This window comes from Daphnia pulicaria, chromosome 3 (assembly GCF_021234035.1).
Source record: "Daphnia pulicaria isolate SC F1-1A chromosome 3, SC_F0-13Bv2, whole genome shotgun sequence".
Lineage (NCBI taxonomy): Eukaryota > Metazoa > Arthropoda > Branchiopoda > Diplostraca > Daphniidae > Daphnia > Daphnia pulicaria.
In genome coordinates this window covers 3,915,599-3,933,125 of record NC_060915.1, presented here as the reverse complement: position 1 = coordinate 3,933,125, position 17,527 = coordinate 3,915,599, and the positions used below count along the sequence as shown (strand labels likewise).

Genomic DNA, 17,527 nt, shown 5'->3' with positions numbered 1-17,527 from the left:
TTGAAGTGATTTTCTATTCATCCATTGGGACTGGGAGGGTAAATTTTCATTTTTGAATGTCAACGGCCATATCACGTAGAACGCACCTGGTCTCGTCAGCTCCCAGAAGTTAAGTTACGTCGAGTCCCGTTAGTACTTGGAAGGGTGACCGCTTGGGAATACGGGATGTCGTTGGCGATGGATAGTTTGTTTTCAATAACAAATTTCTTGACATTTTTTTTCAATCACGATGGTTACCAGTCCAATTTCGTAGATGAAACATTTCAATGCCTTAGAGATAGGTTCAATTCATCTATAAGAATGATTCTGGATCAATTCCATTGAGAGTTTGTCAAATTTTATCGCGTTATTAATCGTGATGGTTACCAGTCCAAATTCGTAGATCAAAAATTTCAATGACATAGGGATAGGTTCAATTCATCTATAGGAATGATTCTGGATGAATTTCATTGCGAGTTTTTCAAAGTTGATCGCGCTTTTTATTCGCGATGGTTACCAGTCCAAATTCAATGAACAAACATTTCTGTCACTTTGAAGTGATTTTCTATTCATCCATTGGGACTGGGAGGGTAAATTTTCATTTTTGAATGTCAACGGCCATATCACGTAGAACGCACCTGGTCTCGTCAGCTCCCAGAAGTTAAGTTACGTCGAGTCCCGTTAGTACTTGGAAGGGTGACCGCTTGGGAATACGGGATGTCGTTGGCGATGAATAGTTTGTTTTCAATAAAAAATTTCTTGAAATTTTTTTTCAATAACGATGGTTACCAGTCCATTTTCGTAGATGAAACATTTCAATGCCTTAGAGATAGGTTCAATTCATCTATAAGAATGATTCTGGATCAATTCCATTGAGAGTTTGTCAAATTTTATCGCGTTTTTTAATCGTGATGGTTACCAGTCCAAATTCGTAGATCAAAAATTTCAATGACATAGGGATAGGTTCAATTCATCTATAGGAATGATTCTGGATGAATTTCATTGCGAGTTTTTCAAAGTTGATCGCGCTTTTTATTCGCGATGGTTACCAGTCAAAATTCAATGAACAAACATTTCTGTCACTTTGAAGTGATTTTCTATTCATCCATTGGGACTGGGAGGGTAAATTTTCATTTTTGAATGTCAACGGCCATATCACGTAGAACGCACCTGGTCTCGTCAGCTCCCAGAAGTTAAGTTACGTCGAGTCCCGTTAGTACTTGGAAGGGTGACCGCTTGGGAATACGGGATGTCGTTGGCGATGGATAGTTTGTTTTCAATAACAAATTTCTTGACATTTTTTTTCAATCACGATGGTTACCAGTCCAATTTCGTAGATGAAACATTTCAATGCCTTAGAGATAGGTTCAATTCATCTATAAGAATGATTCTGGATCAATTCCATTGAGAGTTTGTCAAATTTTATCGCGTTATTAATCGTGATGGTTACCAGTCCAAATTCGTAGATCAAAAATTTCAATGACATAGGGATAGGTTCAATTCATCTATAGGAATGATTCTGGATGAATTTCATTGCGAGTTTTTCAAAGTTGATCGCGCTTTTTATTCGCGATGGTTACCAGTCCAAATTCAATGAACAAACATTTCTGTCACTTTGAAGTGATTTTCTATTCATCCATTGGGACTGGGAGGGTAAATTTTCATTTTTGAATGTCAACGGCCATATCACGTAGAACGCACCTGGTCTCGTCAGCTCCCAGAAGTTAAGTTACGTCGAGTCCCGTTAGTACTTGGAAGGGTGACCGCTTGGGAATACGGGATGTCGTTGGCGATGAATAGTTTGTTTTCAATAAAAAATTTCTTGAAATTTTTTTTCAATAACGATGGTTACCAGTCCAATTTCGTAGATGAAACATTTCAATGCCTTAGAGATAGGTTCAATTCATCTATAAGAATGATTCTGGATCAATTCCATTGAGAGTTTGTCAAATTTTATCGCGTTATTAATCGTGATGGTTACCAGTCCAAATTCGTAGATCAAAAATTTCAATGACATAGGGATAGGTTCAATTCATCTATAGGAATGATTCTGGATGAATTTCATTGCGAGTTTTTCAAAGTTGATCGCGCTTTTTATTCGCGATGGTTACCAGTCCAAATTCAATGAACAAACATTTCTGTCACTTTGAAGTGATTTTCTATTCATCCATTGGGACTGGGAGGGTAAATTTTCATTTTTGAATGTCAACGGCCATATCACGTAGAACGCACCTGGTCTCGTCAGCTCCCAGAAGTTAAGTTACGTCGAGTCCCGTTAGTACTTGGAAGGGTGACCGCTTGGGAATACGGGATGTCGTTGGCGATGAATAGTTTGTTTTCAATAAAAAATTTCTTGAAATTTTTTTTCAATAACGATGGTTACCAGTCCATTTTCGTAGATGAAACATTTCAATGCCTTAGAGATAGGTTCAATTCATCTATAAGAATGATTCTGGATCAATTCCATTGAGAGTTTGTCAAATTTTATCGCGTTTTTTAATCGTGATGGTTACCAGTCCAAATTCGTAGATCAAAAATTTCAATGACATAGGGATAGGTTCAATTCATCTATAGGAATGATTCTGGATGAATTTCATTGCGAGTTTTTCAAAGTTGATCGCGCTTTTTATTCGCGATGGTTACCAGTCAAAATTCAATGAACAAACATTTCTGTCACTTTGAAGTGATTTTCTATTCATCCATTGGGACTGGGAGGGTAAATTTTCATTTTTGAATGTCAACGGCCATATCACGTAGAACGCACCTGGTCTCGTCAGCTCCCAGAAGTTAAGTTACGTCGAGTCCCGTTAGTACTTGGAAGGGTGACCGCTTGGGAATACGGGATGTCGTTGGCGATGGATAGTTTGTTTTCAATAACAAATTTCTTGACATTTTTTTTCAATCACGATGGTTACCAGTCCAATTTCGTAGATGAAACATTTCAATGCCTTAGAGATAGGTTCAATTCATCTATAAGAATGATTCTGGATCAATTCCATTGAGAGTTTGTCAAATTTTATCGCGTTATTAATCGTGATGGTTACCAGTCCAAATTCGTAGATCAAAAATTTCAATGACATAGGGATAGGTTCAATTCATCTATAGGAATGATTCTGGATGAATTTCATTGCGAGTTTTTCAAAGTTGATCGCGCTTTTTATTCGCGATGGTTACCAGTCCAAATTCAATGAACAAACATTTCTGTCACTTTGAAGTGATTTTCTATTCATCCATTGGGACTGGGAGGGTAAATTTTCATTTTTGAATGTCAACGGCCATATCACGTAGAACGCACCTGGTCTCGTCAGCTCCCAGAAGTTAAGTTACGTCGAGTCCCGTTAGTACTTGGAAGGGTGACCGCTTGGGAATACGGGATGTCGTTGGCGATGAATAGTTTGTTTTCAATAAAAAATTTCTTGAAATTTTTTTTCAATAACGATGGTTACCAGTCCAATTTCGTAGATGAAACATTTCAATGCCTTAGAGATAGGTTCAATTCATCTATAAGAATGATTCTGGATCAATTCCATTGAGAGTTTGTCAAATTTTATCGCGTTTTTTAATCGTGATGGTTACCAGTCCAAATTCGTAGATCAAAAATTTCAATGACATAGGGATAGGTTCAATTCATCTATAGGAATGATTCTGGATGAATTTCATTGCGAGTTTTTCAAAGTTGATCGCGCTTTTTATTCGCGATGGTTACCAGTCCAAATTCAATGAACAAACATTTCTGTCACTTTGAAGTGATTTTCTATTCATCCATTGGGACTGGGAGGGTAAATTTTCATTTTTGAATGTCAACGGCCATATCACGTAGAACGCACCTGGTCTCGTCAGCTCCCAGAAGTTAAGTTACGTCGAGTCCCGTTAGTACTTGGAAGGGTGACCGCTTGGGAATACGGGATGTCGTTGGCGATGGATAGTTTGTTTTCAATAACAAATTTCTTGACATTTTTTTTCAATCACGATGGTTACCAGTCCAATTTCGTAGATGAAACATTTCAATGCCTTAGAGATAGGTTCAATTCATCTATAAGAATGATTCTGGATCAATTCCATTGAGAGTTTGTCAAATTTTATCGCGTTATTAATCGTGATGGTTACCAGTCCAAATTCGTAGATCAAAACTTTCAATGACATAGGGATAGGTTCAATTCATCTATAGGAATGATTCTGGATGAATTTCATTGCGAGTTTTTCAAAGTTGATCGCGCTTTTTATTTGTGATGGTTACCAGTCCAAATTCAAAGAACAAACATTTCTGTCACTTTGAAGTGATTTTCTATTCATCCATTGGGACTGGGAGGGTAAATTTTCATTTTTGAATGTCAACGGCCATATCACGTAGAACGCACCTGGTCTCGTCAGCTCCCAGAAGTTAAGTTACGTCGAGTCCCGTTAGTACTTGGAAGGGTGACCGCTTGGGAATACGGGATGTCGTTGGCGATGAATAGTTTGTTTTCAATAAAAAATTTCTTGAAATTTTTTTTCAATAACGATGGTTACCAGTCCAATTTCGTAGATGAAACATTTCAATGCCTTAGAGATAGGTTCAATTCATCTATAAGAATGATTCTGGATCAATTCCATTGAGAGTTTGTCAAATTTTATCGCGTTTTTTAATCGTGATGGTTACCAGTCCAAATTCGTAGATCAAAACTTTCAATGACATAGGGATAGGTTCAATTCATCTATAGGAATGATTCTGGATGAATTTCATTGCGAGTTTTTCAAAGTTGATCGCGCTTTTTATTTGTGATGGTTACCAGTCCAAATTCAAAGAACAAACATTTCTGTCACTTTGAAGTGATTTTCTATTCATCCATTGGGACTGGGAGGGTAAATTTTCATTTTTGAATGTCAACGGCCATATCACGTAGAACGCACCTGGTCTCGTCAGCTCCCAGAAGTTAAGTTACGTCGAGTCCCGTTAGTACTTGGAAGGGTGACCGCTTGGGAATACGGGATGTCGTTGGCGATGAATAGTTTGTTTTCAATAAAAAATTTCTTGAAATTTTTTTTCAATAACGATGGTTACCAGTCCAATTTCGTAGATGAAACATTTCAATGCCTTAGAGATAGGTTCAATTCATCTATAAGAATGATTCTGGATCAATTCCATTGAGAGTTTGTCAAATTTTATCGCGTTTTTTAATCGTGATGGTTACCAGTCCAAATTCGTAGATCAAAAATTTCAATGACATAGGGATAGGTTCAATTCATCTATAGGAATGATTCTGGATGAATTTCATTGCGAGTTTTTCAAAGTTGATCGCGCTTTTTATTCGCGATGGTTACCAGTCCAAATTCAATGAACAAACATTTCTGTCACTTTGAAGTGATTTTCTATTCATCCATTGGGACTGGGAGGGTAAATTTTCATTTTTGAATGTCAACGGCCATATCACGTAGAACGCACCTGGTCTCGTCAGCTCCCAGAAGTTAAGTTACGTCGAGTCCCGTTAGTACTTGGAAGGGTGACCGCTTGGGAATACGGGATGTCGTTGGCGATGGATAGTTTGTTTTCAATAACAAATTTCTTGAAATTTTTTTTCAATAACGATGGTTACCAGTCCAATTTCGTAGATGAAACATTTCAATGCCTTAGAGATAGGTTCAATGCATCTATAAGAATGATTCTGGATCAATTCCATTGAGAGTTTGTCAAATTTTATCGCGTTTTTTAATCGTGATGGTTACCAGTCCAAATTCGTAGATCAAAAATTTCAATGACATAGGGATAGGTTCAATTCATCTATAGGAATGATTCTGGATGAATTTCATTGCGAGTTTTTCAAAGTTGATCGCGCTTTTTATTCGCGATGGTTACCAGTCCAAATTCAATGAACAAACATTTCTGTCACTTTGAAGTGATTTTCTATTCATCCATTGGGACTGGGAGGGTAAATTTTCATTTTTGAATGTCAACGGCCATATCACGTAGAACGCACCTGGTCTCGTCAGCTCCCAGAAGTTAAGTTACGTCGAGTCCCGTTAGTACTTGGAAGGGTGACCGCTTGGGAATACGGGATGTCGTTGGCGATGAATAGTTTGTTTTCAATAAAAAATTTCTTGAAATTTTTTTTCAATAACGATGGTTACCAGTCCAATTTCGTAGATGAAACATTTCAATGCCTTAGAGATAGGTTCAATTCATCTATAAGAATGATTCTGGATCAATTCCATTGAGAGTTTGTCAAATTTTATCGCGTTTTTTAATCGTGATGGTTACCAGTCCAAATTCGTAGATCAAAAATTTCAATGACATAGGGATAGGTTCAATTCATCTATAGGAATGATTCTGGATGAATTTCATTGCGAGTTTTTCAAAGTTGATCGCGCTTTTTATTCGCGATGGTTACCAGTCCAAATTCAATGAACAAACATTTCTGTCACTTTGAAGTGATTTTCTATTCATCCATTGGGACTGGGAGGGTAAATTTTCATTTTTGAATGTCAACGGCCATATCACGTAGAACGCACCTGGTCTCGTCAGCTCCCAGAAGTTAAGTTACGTCGAGTCCCGTTAGTACTTGGAAGGGTGACCGCTTGGGAATACGGGATGTCGTTGGCGATGAATAGTTTGTTTTCAATAACAAATTTCTTGACATTTTTTTTCAATCACGATGGTTACCAGTCCAATTTCGTAGATGAAACATTTCAATGCCTTAGAGATAGGTTCAATTCATCTATAAGAATGATTCTGGATCAATTCCATTGAGAGTTTGTCAAATTTTATCGCGTTATTAATCGTGATGGTTACCAGTCCAAATTCGTAGATCAAAACTTTCAATGACATAGGGATAGGTTCAATTCATCTATAGGAATGATTCTGGATGAATTTCATTGCGAGTTTTTCAAAAGAAAAGTTGATCGCGCTTTTTATTTGTGATGGTTACCAGTCCAAATTCAAAGAACAAACATTTCTGTCACTTTGAAGTGATTTTCTATTCATCCATTGGGACTGGGAGGGTAAATTTTCATTTTTGAATGTCAACGGCCATATCACGTAGAACGCACCTGGTCTCGTCAGCTCCCAGAAGTTAAGTTACGTCGAGTCCCGTTAGTACTTGGAAGGGTGACCGCTTGGGAATACGGGATGTCGTTGGCGATGAATAGTTTGTTTTCAATAAAAAATTTCTTGAAATTTTTTTTCAATAACGATGGTTACCAGTCCAATTTCGTAGATGAAACATTTCAATGCCTTAGAGATAGGTTCAATTCATCTATAAGAATGATTCTGGATCAATTCCATTGAGAGTTTGTCAAATTTTATCGCGTTTTTTAATCGTGATGGTTACCAGTCCAAATTCGTAGATCAAAACTTTCAATGACATAGGGATAGGTTCAATTCATCTATAGGAATGATTCTGGATGAATTTCATTGCGAGTTTTTCAAAGTTGATCGCGCTTTTTATTTGTGATGGTTACCAGTCCAAATTCAAAGAACAAACATTTCTGTCACTTTGAAGTGATTTTCTATTCATCCATTGGGACTGGGAGGGTAAATTTTCATTTTTGAATGTCAACGGCCATATCACGTAGAACGCACCTGGTCTCGTCAGCTCCCAGAAGTTAAGTTACGTCGAGTCCCGTTAGTACTTGGAAGGGTGACCGCTTGGGAATACGGGATGTCGTTGGCGATGAATAGTTTGTTTTCAATAAAAAATTTCTTGAAATTTTTTTTCAATAACGATGGTTACCAGTCCAATTTCGTAGATGAAACATTTCAATGCCTTAGAGATAGGTTCAATTCATCTATAAGAATGATTCTGGATCAATTCCATTGAGAGTTTGTCAAATTTTATCGCGTTTTTTAATCGTGATGGTTACCAGTCCAAATTCGTAGATCAAAAATTTCAATGACATAGGGATAGGTTCAATTCATCTATAGGAATGATTCTGGATGAATTTCATTGCGAGTTTTTCAAAGTTGATCGCGCTTTTTATTCGCGATGGTTACCAGTCCAAATTCAATGAACAAACATTTCTGTCACTTTGAAGTGATTTTCTATTCATCCATTGGGACTGGGAGGGTAAATTTTCATTTTTGAATGTCAACGGCCATATCACGTAGAACGCACCTGGTCTCGTCAGCTCCCAGAAGTTAAGTTACGTCGAGTCCCGTTAGTACTTGGAAGGGTGACCGCTTGGGAATACGGGATGTCGTTGGCGATGAATAGTTTGTTTTCAATAACAAATTTCTTGACATTTTTTTTCAATCACGATGGTTACCAGTCCAATTTCGTAGATGAAACATTTCAATGCCTTAGAGATAGGTTCAATTCATCTATAAGAATGATTCTGGATCAATTCCATTGAGAGTTTGTCAAATTTTATCGCGTTATTAATCGTGATGGTTACCAGTCCAAATTCGTAGATCAAAACTTTCAATGACATAGGGATAGGTTCAATTCATCTATAGGAATGATTCTGGATGAATTTCATTGCGAGTTTTTCAAAAGAAAAGTTGATCGCGCTTTTTATTTGTGATGGTTACCAGTCCAAATTCAAAGAACAAACATTTCTGTCACTTTGAAGTGATTTTCTATTCATCCATTGGGACTGGGAGGGTAAATTTTCATTTTTGAATGTCAACGGCCATATCACGTAGAACGCACCTGGTCTCGTCAGCTCCCAGAAGTTAAGTTACGTCGAGTCCCGTTAGTACTTGGAAGGGTGACCGCTTGGGAATACGGGATGTCGTTGGCGATGAATAGTTTGTTTTCAATAAAAAATTTCTTGAAATTTTTTTTCAATAACGATGGTTACCAGTCCAATTTCGTAGATGAAACATTTCAATGCCTTAGAGATAGGTTCAATTCATCTATAAGAATGATTCTGGATCAATTCCATTGAGAGTTTGTCAAATTTTATCGCGTTTTTTAATCGTGATGGTTACCAGTCCAAATTCGTAGATCAAAAATTTCAATGACATAGGGATAGGTTCAATTCATCTATAGGAATGATTCTGGATGAATTTCATTGCGAGTTTTTCAAAGTTGATCGCGCTTTTTATTCGCGATGGTTACCAGTCCAAATTCAATGAACAAACATTTCTGTCACTTTGAAGTGATTTTCTATTCATCCATTGGGACTGGGAGGGTAAATTTTCATTTTTGAATGTCAACGGCCATATCACGTAGAACGCACCTGGTCTCGTCAGCTCCCAGAAGTTAAGTTACGTCGAGTCCCGTTAGTACTTGGAAGGGTGACCGCTTGGGAATACGGGATGTCGTTGGCGATGGATAGTTTGTTTTCAATAACAAATTTCTTGACATTTTTTTTCAATCACGATGGTTACCAGTCCAATTTCGTAGATGAAACATTTCAATGCCTTAGAGATAGGTTCAATTCATCTATAAGAATGATTCTGGATCAATTCCATTGAGAGTTTGTCAAATTTTATCGCGTTTTTTAATCGTGATGGTTACCAGTCCAAATTCGTAGATCAAAAATTTCAATGACATAGGGATAGGTTCAATTCATCTATAGGAATGATTCTGGATGAATTTCATTGCGAGTTTTTCAAAGTTGATCGCGCTTTTTATTCGCGATGGTTACCAGTCCAAATTCAATGAACAAACATTTCTGTCACTTTGAAGTGATTTTCTATTCATCCATTGGGACTGGGAGGGTAAATTTTCATTTTTGAATGTCAACGGCCATATCACGTAGAACGCACCTGGTCTCGTCAGCTCCCAGAAGTTAAGTTACGTCGAGTCCCGTTAGTACTTGGAAGGGTGACCGCTTGGGAATACGGGATGTCGTTGGCGATGAATAGTTTGTTTTCAATAACAAATTTCTTGACATTTTTTTTCAATCACGATGGTTACCAGTCCAATTTCGTAGATGAAACATTTCAATGCCTTAGAGATAGGTTCAATTCATCTATAAGAATGATTCTGGATCAATTCCATTGAGAGTTTGTCAAATTTTATCGCGTTATTAATCGTGATGGTTACCAGTCCAAATTCGTAGATCAAAACTTTCAATGACATAGGGATAGGTTCAATTCATCTATAGGAATGATTCTGGATGAATTTCATTGCGAGTTTTTCAAAGTTGATCGCGCTTTTTATTTGTGATGGTTACCAGTCCAAATTCAAAGAACAAACATTTCTGTCACTTTGAAGTGATTTTCTATTCATCCATTGGGACTGGGAGGGTAAATTTTCATTTTTGAATGTCAACGGCCATATCACGTAGAACGCACCTGGTCTCGTCAGCTCCCAGAAGTTAAGTTACGTCGAGTCCCGTTAGTACTTGGAAGGGTGACCGCTTGGGAATACGGGATGTCGTTGGCGATGAATAGTTTGTTTTCAATAAAAAATTTCTTGAAATTTTTTTTCAATAACGATGGTTACCAGTCCAATTTCGTAGATGAAACATTTCAATGCCTTAGAGATAGGTTCAATTCATCTATAAGAATGATTCTGGATCAATTCCATTGAGAGTTTGTCAAATTTTATCGCGTTTTTTAATCGTGATGGTTACCAGTCCAAATTCGTAGATCAAAAATTTCAATGACATAGGGATAGGTTCAATTCATCTATAGGAATGATTCTGGATGAATTTCATTGCGAGTTTTTCAAAGTTGATCGCGCTTTTTATTCGCGATGGTTACCAGTCCAAATTCAATGAACAAACATTTCTGTCACTTTGAAGTGATTTTCTATTCATCCATTGGGACTGGGAGGGTAAATTTTCATTTTTGAATGTCAACGGCCATATCACGTAGAACGCACCTGGTCTCGTCAGCTCCCAGAAGTTAAGTTACGTCGAGTCCCGTTAGTACTTGGAAGGGTGACCGCTTGGGAATACGGGATGTCGTTGGCGATGGATAGTTTGTTTTCAATAACAAATTTCTTGACATTTTTTTTCAATCACGATGGTTACCAGTCCAATTTCGTAGATGAAACATTTCAATGCCTTAGAGATAGGTTCAATTCATCTATAAGAATGATTCTGGATCAATTCCATTGAGAGTTTGTCAAATTTTATCGCGTTTTTTAATCGTGATGGTTACCAGTCCAAATTCGTAGATCAAAAATTTCAATGACATAGGGATAGGTTCAATTCATCTATAGGAATGATTCTGGATGAATTTCATTGCGAGTTTTTCAAAGTTGATCGCGCTTTTTATTCGCGATGGTTACCAGTCCAAATTCAATGAACAAACATTTCTGTCACTTTGAAGTGATTTTCTATTCATCCATTGGGACTGGGAGGGTAAATTTTCATTTTTGAATGTCAACGGCCATATCACGTAGAACGCACCTGGTCTCGTCAGCTCCCAGAAGTTAAGTTACGTCGAGTCCCGTTAGTACTTGGAAGGGTGACCGCTTGGGAATACGGGATGTCGTTGGCGATGAATAGTTTGTTTTCAATAACAAATTTCTTGACATTTTTTTTCAATCACGATGGTTACCAGTCCAATTTCGTAGATGAAACATTTCAATGCCTTAGAGATAGGTTCAATTCATCTATAAGAATGATTCTGGATCAATTCCATTGAGAGTTTGTCAAATTTTATCGCGTTATTAATCGTGATGGTTACCAGTCCAAATTCGTAGATCAAAACTTTCAATGACATAGGGATAGGTTCAATTCATCTATAGGAATGATTCTGGATGAATTTCATTGCGAGTTTTTCAAAGTTGATCGCGCTTTTTATTTGTGATGGTTACCAGTCCAAATTCAAAGAACAAACATTTCTGTCACTTTGAAGTGATTTTCTATTCATCCATTGGGACTGGGAGGGTAAATTTTCATTTTTGAATGTCAACGGCCATATCACGTAGAACGCACCTGGTCTCGTCAGCTCCCAGAAGTTAAGTTACGTCGAGTCCCGTTAGTACTTGGAAGGGTGACCGCTTGGGAATACGGGATGTCGTTGGCGATGAATAGTTTGTTTTCAATAAAAAATTTCTTGAAATTTTTTTTCAATAACGATGGTTACCAGTCCAATTTCGTAGATGAAACATTTCAATGCCTTAGAGATAGGTTCAATTCATCTATAAGAATGATTCTGGATCAATTCCATTGAGAGTTTGTCAAATTTTATCGCGTTTTTTAATCGTGATGGTTACCAGTCCAAATTCGTAGATCAAAAATTTCAATGACATAGGGATAGGTTCAATTCATCTATAGGAATGATTCTGGATGAATTTCATTGCGAGTTTTTCAAAGTTGATCGCGCTTTTTATTCGCGATGGTTACCAGTCCAAATTCAATGAACAAACATTTCTGTCACTTTGAAGTGATTTTCTATTCATCCATTGGGACTGGGAGGGTAAATTTTCATTTTTGAATGTCAACGGCCATATCACGTAGAACGCACCTGGTCTCGTCAGCTCCCAGAAGTTAAGTTACGTCGAGTCCCGTTAGTACTTGGAAGGGTGACCGCTTGGGAATACGGGATGTCGTTGGCGATGGATAGTTTGTTTTCAATAACAAATTTCTTGACATTTTTTTTCAATCACGATGGTTACCAGTCCAATTTCGTAGATGAAACATTTCAATGCCTTAGAGATAGGTTCAATTCATCTATAAGAATGATTCTGGATCAATTCCATTGAGAGTTTGTCAAATTTTATCGCGTTATTAATCGTGATGGTTACCAGTCCAAATTCGTAGATCAAAACTTTCAATGACATAGGGATAGGTTCAATTCATCTATAGGAATGATTCTGGATGAATTTCATTGCGAGTTTTTCAAAGTTGATCGCGCTTTTTATTTGTGATGGTTACCAGTCCAAATTCAAAGAACAAACATTTCTGTCACTTTGAAGTGATTTTCTATTCATCCATTGGGACTGGGAGGGTAAATTTTCATTTTTGAATGTCAACGGCCATATCACGTAGAACGCACCTGGTCTCGTCAGCTCCCAGAAGTTAAGTTACGTCGAGTCCCGTTAGTACTTGGAAGGGTGACCGCTTGGGAATACGGGATGTCGTTGGCGATGAATAGTTTGTTTTCAATAAAAAATTTCTTGAAATTTTTTTTCAATAACGATGGTTACCAGTCCAATTTCGTAGATGAAACATTTCAATGCCTTAGAGATAGGTTCAATTCATCTATAAGAATGATTCTGGATCAATTCCATTGAGAGTTTGTCAAATTTTATCGCGTTTTTTAATCGTGATGGTTACCAGTCCAAATTCGTAGATCAAAAATTTCAATGACATAGGGATAGGTTCAATTCATCTATAGGAATGATTCTGGATGAATTTCATTGCGAGTTTTTCAAAGTTGATCGCGCTTTTTATTCGCGATGGTTACCAGTCCAAATTCAATGAACAAACATTTCTGTCACTTTGAAGTGATTTTCTATTCATCCATTGGGACTGGGAGGGTAAATTTTCATTTTTGAATGTCAACGGCCATATCACGTAGAACGCACCTGGTCTCGTCAGCTCCCAGAAGTTAAGTTACGTCGAGTCCCGTTAGTACTTGGAAGGGTGACCGCTTGGGAATACGGGATGTCGTTGGCGATGGATAGTTTGTTTTCAATAACAAATTTCTTGACATTTTTTTTCAATCACGATGGTTACCAGTCCAATTTCGTAGATGAAACATTTCAATGCCTTAGAGATAGGTTCAATTCATCTATAAGAATGATTCTGGATCAATTCCATTGAGAGTTTGTCAAATTTTATCGCGTTTTTTAATCGTGATGGTTACCAGTCCAAATTCGTAGATCAAAAATTTCAATGACATAGGGATAGGTTCAATTCATCTATAGGAATGATTCTGGATGAATTTCATTGCGAGTTTTTCAAAGTTGATCGCGCTTTTTATTCGCGATGGTTACCAGTCCAAATTCAATGAACAAACATTTCTGTCACTTTGAAGTGATTTTCTATTCATCCATTGGGACTGGGAGGGTAAATTTTCATTTTTGAATGTCAACGGCCATATCACGTAGAACGCACCTGGTCTCGTCAGCTCCCAGAAGTTAAGTTACGTCGAGTCCCGTTAGTACTTGGAAGGGTGACCGCTTGGGAATACGGGATGTCGTTGGCGATGAATAGTTTGTTTTCAATAACAAATTTCTTGACATTTTTTTTCAATCACGATGGTTACCAGTCCAATTTCGTAGATGAAACATTTCAATGCCTTAGAGATAGGTTCAATTCATCTATAAGAATGATTCTGGATCAATTCCATTGAGAGTTTGTCAAATTTTATCGCGTTATTAATCGTGATGGTTACCAGTCCAAATTCGTAGATCAAAACTTTCAATGACATAGGGATAGGTTCAATTCATCTATAGGAATGATTCTGGATGAATTTCATTGCGAGTTTTTCAAAGTTGATCGCGCTTTTTATTTGTGATGGTTACCAGTCCAAATTCAAAGAACAAACATTTCTGTCACTTTGAAGTGATTTTCTATTCATCCATTGGGACTGGGAGGGTAAATTTTCATTTTTGAATGTCAACGGCCATATCACGTAGAACGCACCTGGTCTCGTCAGCTCCCAGAAGTTAAGTTACGTCGAGTCCCGTTAGTACTTGGAAGGGTGACCGCTTGGGAATACGGGATGTCGTTGGCGATGAATAGTTTGTTTTCAATAAAAAATTTCTTGAAATTTTTTTTCAATAACGATGGTTACCAGTCCAATTTCGTAGATGAAACATTTCAATGCCTTAGAGATAGGTTCAATTCATCTATAAGAATGATTCTGGATCAATTCCATTGAGAGTTTGTCAAATTTTATCGCGTTTTTTAATCGTGATGGTTACCAGTCCAAATTCGTAGATCAAAAATTTCAATGACATAGGGATAGGTTCAATTCATCTATAGGAATGATTCTGGATGAATTTCATTGCGAGTTTTTCAAAGTTGATCGCGCTTTTTATTCGCGATGGTTACCAGTCCAAATTCAATGAACAAACATTTCTGTCACTTTGAAGTGATTTTCTATTCATCCATTGGGACTGGGAGGGTAAATTTTCATTTTTGAATGTCAACGGCCATATCACGTAGAACGCACCTGGTCTCGTCAGCTCCCAGAAGTTAAGTTACGTCGAGTCCCGTTAGTACTTGGAAGGGTGACCGCTTGGGAATACGGGATGTCGTTGGCGATGGATAGTTTGTTTTCAATAACAAATTTCTTGACATTTTTTTTCAATCACGATGGTTACCAGTCCAATTTCGTAGATGAAACATTTCAATGCCTTAGAGATAGGTTCAATTCATCTATAAGAATGATTCTGGATCAATTCCATTGAGAGTTTGTCAAATTTTATCGCGTTTTTTAATCGTGATGGTTACCAGTCCAAATTCGTAGATCAAAAATTTCAATGACATAGGGATAGGTTCAATTCATCTATAGGAATGATTCTGGATGAATTTCATTGCGAGTTTTTCAAAGTTGATCGCGCTTTTTATTCGCGATGGTTACCAGTCCAAATTCAATGAACAAACATTTCTGTCACTTTGAAGTGATTTTCTATTCATCCATTGGGACTGGGAGGGTAAATTTTCATTTTTGAATGTCAACGGCCATATCACGTAGAACGCACCTGGTCTCGTCAGCTCCCAGAAGTTAAGTTACGTCGAGTCCCGTTAGTACTTGGAAGGGTGACCGCTTGGGAATACGGGATGTCGTTGGCGATGAATAGTTTGTTTTCAATAACAAATTTCTTGACATTTTTTTTCAATCACGATGGTTACCAGTCCAATTTCGTAGATGAAACATTTCAATGCCTTAGAGATAGGTTCAATTCATCTATAAGAATGATTCTGGATCAATTCCATTGAGAGTTTGTCAAATTTTATCGCGTTATTAATCGTGATGGTTACCAGTCCAAATTCGTAGATCAAAACTTTCAATGACATAGGGATAGGTTCAATTCATCTATAGGAATGATTCTGGATGAATTTCATTGCGAGTTTTTCAAAGTTGATCGCGCTTTTTATTCGCGATGGTTACCAGTCCAAATTCAATGAACAAACATTTCTGTCACTTTGAAGTGATTTTCTATTCATCCATTGGGACTGGGAGGGTAAATTTTCATTTTTGAATGTCAACGGCCATATCACGTAGAACGCACCTGGTCTCGTCAGCTCCCAGAAGTTAAGTTACGTCGAGTCCCGTTAGTACTTGGAAGGGTGACCGCTTGGGAATACGGGATGTCGTTGGCGATGGATAGTTTGTTTTCAATAACAAATTTCTTGACATTTTTTTTCAATCACGATGGTTACCAGTCCAATTTCGTAGATGAAACATTTCAATGCCTTAGAGATAGGTTCAATTCATCTATAAGAATGATTCTGGATCAATTCCATTGAGAGTTTGTCAAATTTTATCGCGTTTTTTAATCGTGATGGTTACCAGTCCAAATTCGTAGATCAAAAATTTCAATGACATAGGGATAGGTTCAATTCATCTATAGGAATGATTCTGGATGAATTTCATTGCGAGTTTTTCAAAGTTGATCGCGCTTTTTATTCGCGATGGTTACCAGTCCAAATTCAATGAACAAACATTTCTGTCACTTTGAAGTGATTTTCTATTCATCCATTGGGACTGGGAGGGTAAATTTTCATTTTTGAATGTCAACGGCCATATCACGTAGAACGCACCTGGTCTCGTCAGCTCCCAGAAGTTAAGTTACGTCGAGTCCCGTTAGTACTTGGAAGGGTGACCGCTTGGGAATACGGGATGTCGTTGGCGATGAATAGTTTGTTTTCAATAACAAATTTCTTGACATTTTTTTTCAATCACGATGGTTACCAGTCCAATTTCGTAGATGAAACATTTCAATGCCTTAGAGATAGGTTCAATTCATCTATAAGAATGATTCTGGATCAATTCCATTGAGAGTTTGTCAAATTTTATCGCGTTATTAATCGTGATGGTTACCAGTCCAAATTCGTAGATCAAAACTTTCAATGACATAGGGATAGGTTCAATTCATCTATAGGAATGATTCTGGATGAATTTCATTGCGAGTTTTTCAAAGTTGATCGCGCTTTTTATTTGTGATGGTTACCAGTCCAAATTCAAAGAACAAACATTTCTGTCACTTTGAAGTGATTTTCTATTCATCCATTGGGACTGGGAGGGTAAATTTTCATTTTTGAATGTCAACGGCCATATCACGTAGAACGCACCTGGTCTCGTCAGCTCCCAGAAGTTAAGTTACGTCGAGTCCCGTTAGTACTTGGAAGGGTGACCGCTTGGGAATACGGGATGTCGTTGGCGATGGATAGTTTGTTTTCAATAACAAATTTCTTGACATTTTTTTTCAATCACGATGGTTACCAGTCCAATTTCGTAGATGAAACATTTCAATGCCTTAGAGATAGGTTCAATTCATCTATAAGAATGATTCTGGATCAATTCCATTGAGAGTTTGTCAAATTTTATCGCGTTATTAATCGTGATGGTTACCAGTCCAAATTCGTAGATCAAAACTTTCAATGACATAGGGATAGGTTCAATTCATCTATAGGAATGATTCTGGATGAATTTCATTGCGAGTTTTTCAAAGTTGATCGCGCTTTTTATTTGTGATGGTTACCAGTCCAA

The 17,527-nt window shown here is 37.4% G+C and overlaps 33 pseudogenes; all 33 read left to right on the top strand.

The window, feature by feature from the left end:
• The first annotated feature begins 58 nt into the window (after positions 1-58).
• On the top strand, positions 59-177 carry LOC124332637 (annotated as a pseudogene).
• A 412-nt stretch (positions 178-589) lies between these two features.
• LOC124332635 lies at positions 590-708 on the top strand (annotated as a pseudogene).
• A 413-nt stretch (positions 709-1,121) lies between these two features.
• LOC124332634 lies at positions 1,122-1,240 on the top strand (annotated as a pseudogene).
• A 412-nt stretch (positions 1,241-1,652) lies between these two features.
• LOC124332633 lies at positions 1,653-1,771 on the top strand (annotated as a pseudogene).
• Positions 1,772-2,183: 412 nt separating this feature from the next.
• Positions 2,184-2,302, top strand: LOC124332631 (annotated as a pseudogene).
• Positions 2,303-2,715: 413 nt separating this feature from the next.
• LOC124332630 lies at positions 2,716-2,834 on the top strand (annotated as a pseudogene).
• A 412-nt stretch (positions 2,835-3,246) lies between these two features.
• Positions 3,247-3,365, top strand: LOC124332629 (annotated as a pseudogene).
• Positions 3,366-3,778: 413 nt separating this feature from the next.
• LOC124332628 lies at positions 3,779-3,897 on the top strand (annotated as a pseudogene).
• A 412-nt stretch (positions 3,898-4,309) lies between these two features.
• LOC124332627 lies at positions 4,310-4,428 on the top strand (annotated as a pseudogene).
• A 413-nt stretch (positions 4,429-4,841) lies between these two features.
• On the top strand, positions 4,842-4,960 carry LOC124332626 (annotated as a pseudogene).
• A 413-nt stretch (positions 4,961-5,373) lies between these two features.
• LOC124332625 lies at positions 5,374-5,492 on the top strand (annotated as a pseudogene).
• A 413-nt stretch (positions 5,493-5,905) lies between these two features.
• On the top strand, positions 5,906-6,024 carry LOC124332624 (annotated as a pseudogene).
• Positions 6,025-6,437: 413 nt separating this feature from the next.
• Positions 6,438-6,556, top strand: LOC124332623 (annotated as a pseudogene).
• A 418-nt stretch (positions 6,557-6,974) lies between these two features.
• On the top strand, positions 6,975-7,093 carry LOC124332622 (annotated as a pseudogene).
• A 413-nt stretch (positions 7,094-7,506) lies between these two features.
• LOC124332619 lies at positions 7,507-7,625 on the top strand (annotated as a pseudogene).
• A 413-nt stretch (positions 7,626-8,038) lies between these two features.
• LOC124332618 lies at positions 8,039-8,157 on the top strand (annotated as a pseudogene).
• Positions 8,158-8,575: 418 nt separating this feature from the next.
• LOC124332617 lies at positions 8,576-8,694 on the top strand (annotated as a pseudogene).
• Positions 8,695-9,107: 413 nt separating this feature from the next.
• LOC124332616 lies at positions 9,108-9,226 on the top strand (annotated as a pseudogene).
• A 413-nt stretch (positions 9,227-9,639) lies between these two features.
• On the top strand, positions 9,640-9,758 carry LOC124332615 (annotated as a pseudogene).
• A 412-nt stretch (positions 9,759-10,170) lies between these two features.
• Positions 10,171-10,289, top strand: LOC124332614 (annotated as a pseudogene).
• Positions 10,290-10,702: 413 nt separating this feature from the next.
• Positions 10,703-10,821, top strand: LOC124332613 (annotated as a pseudogene).
• Positions 10,822-11,234: 413 nt separating this feature from the next.
• On the top strand, positions 11,235-11,353 carry LOC124332612 (annotated as a pseudogene).
• Positions 11,354-11,765: 412 nt separating this feature from the next.
• Positions 11,766-11,884, top strand: LOC124332611 (annotated as a pseudogene).
• A 413-nt stretch (positions 11,885-12,297) lies between these two features.
• LOC124332610 lies at positions 12,298-12,416 on the top strand (annotated as a pseudogene).
• Positions 12,417-12,828: 412 nt separating this feature from the next.
• On the top strand, positions 12,829-12,947 carry LOC124332608 (annotated as a pseudogene).
• Positions 12,948-13,360: 413 nt separating this feature from the next.
• LOC124332607 lies at positions 13,361-13,479 on the top strand (annotated as a pseudogene).
• Positions 13,480-13,892: 413 nt separating this feature from the next.
• LOC124332606 lies at positions 13,893-14,011 on the top strand (annotated as a pseudogene).
• A 412-nt stretch (positions 14,012-14,423) lies between these two features.
• On the top strand, positions 14,424-14,542 carry LOC124332605 (annotated as a pseudogene).
• Positions 14,543-14,955: 413 nt separating this feature from the next.
• LOC124332604 lies at positions 14,956-15,074 on the top strand (annotated as a pseudogene).
• A 413-nt stretch (positions 15,075-15,487) lies between these two features.
• LOC124332603 lies at positions 15,488-15,606 on the top strand (annotated as a pseudogene).
• A 412-nt stretch (positions 15,607-16,018) lies between these two features.
• On the top strand, positions 16,019-16,137 carry LOC124332602 (annotated as a pseudogene).
• Positions 16,138-16,550: 413 nt separating this feature from the next.
• Positions 16,551-16,669, top strand: LOC124332601 (annotated as a pseudogene).
• A 412-nt stretch (positions 16,670-17,081) lies between these two features.
• On the top strand, positions 17,082-17,200 carry LOC124332600 (annotated as a pseudogene).
• Positions 17,201-17,527: the final 327 nt, after the last annotated feature.